Source organism: Cetorhinus maximus, chromosome 3, assembly GCF_964194155.1.
Source record: "Cetorhinus maximus chromosome 3, sCetMax3.hap1.1, whole genome shotgun sequence".
Classification (NCBI taxonomy): domain Eukaryota; kingdom Metazoa; phylum Chordata; class Chondrichthyes; order Lamniformes; family Cetorhinidae; genus Cetorhinus; species Cetorhinus maximus.
Genome location: NC_135881.1, coordinates 161,702,469 through 161,704,196, shown reverse-complemented (window position 1 = coordinate 161,704,196; position 1,728 = coordinate 161,702,469).

Below are 1,728 nucleotides of genomic sequence, written 5' to 3'. Positions count from 1 at the left end.
AAAATGCATTACCTCGCATTTGTCCGGATTAAACTCCATCTGCCATTTTTCCGCCCAAGTCTCCAACTGATCTATATCCCATTGTATCCTTTGACAATCCTCTTCACTATCTGCAACTCCTCCAACCTTAGTGTCATCTGCAAACTTACTAATTAGCCCAGTTACATTTTCCTCCAAATCGTTTACGTATACTACAAACAGCAAAGGTCCCAGCACTGATTCCCGCGGAACTCCACTAGTCACAGCTCTCCATTCAGAAAAGCAGCCTTCCACTGCTACCCTCTGTCTTCTATGACCAAGCCAATTCTGTATCCATCTTGCCAGCTCACCTCTGATCCCGTACGACTTTACCTTCTGTACCAGTCTGCCATGAGGGACCTTGTCAAAGGCCTTACTGAAATCCATGTATATAACATCCACTGCCCTTCCATCGTCGATCATCTTTGTCACTTCCTCGAAAAACTCGATCAAGTTAGTGAGACACGACCTCCCCTTCACAAAACCATGCTGCCTCTCACTAATACGCACATTTACTTCCAAATGGTAGTAAATCCTGTCATGAAGAATCTTCTCCAATAATTTCCCTACCACTGACGTAAGGTTCACCGGCCTGTAATTTCCTGGATTATCCCTGCTACCCTTCTTAAACAATGGAACAACATTGGCCATTCTCCAGTCCTCTGGGACCTCACCCCTAGCCAGTGAGGATACAAAGATTTCTGTCAAGGCCCCAGCAATCTCCTCCCTTGCCTCCTTCAGTACTCTGGGGTAGATCTCAGCTGGCCCTGGGGACCTATCCACCTTAATATTCTTCAAGACGCCTAACACCTCCTCTTTTTTGATCTCAACATGCTCCAGGCTATCTACACACTCTTCCCTAGACAAATCGACTGCTGAGTCCTTCTCTTTGGTGAATACTGATGAGAAGTACTCATTTAGTATCTCTCCCATTTCTTCTGGCTCCACACACAGATTCCCACCTCTGTCCCTGAGTGGGCCTACCCTTTCCCTGGCTACCCTCTTGCTTTTTACACATGTATAAAAGGCCTTGGGATTTTCCTTAATCCTGGTTGCCTGTGACTTTTCATGACCCCTTTTAGCCCTCCTGACCCCTTGCTTAAGTTTCTTCCTACTTTCTTTATATTCTCCATGGGCTTCATCTGTTCCCAGCCTTCTAGCCCTTACGAATGCTTCCCTTTTCTTTTTGACTAATCTCACAATATCCTTCATTATTCAAGGTTCCTGAAACTTGCCATGCTTATCCTTCATCCTAGCAGGAACATGCCAGTCCTGAATTCTTATCAACTGACGTTTGAAAGCCCCCCACATGTCAGTTGTTGATTTGCCCTCAAACATCCACCTCCAGTCTAGATTCCTCAGTTCCTACCTAATATTGTTATAATTAGCCTTCCCCCAATTAAGCACCTTAACCCGAGGACTCCTGTTATCCTTATCCACCAGTACCTTGAAACTTACTGAATTTTGGTCACTTTTCCTGAAATGCTCCCCTACTGAAACTGCGACCACCTGGCCGGGTTCATTCCCTAATACCAGGTCCAGTATTGCCCCTTCCCTAGTTGGACTATCTACATATTGTCTCAGGAAGCCCTCCTGGATGCACCTTACAAATTCTGCACCATCCAAACCCCTAGCACTAAGTTATTCCCAGTCAATATAGGGAAAGTTAAAATCACCCACCACAACAACTCTATTGCTTTTACATCTTTC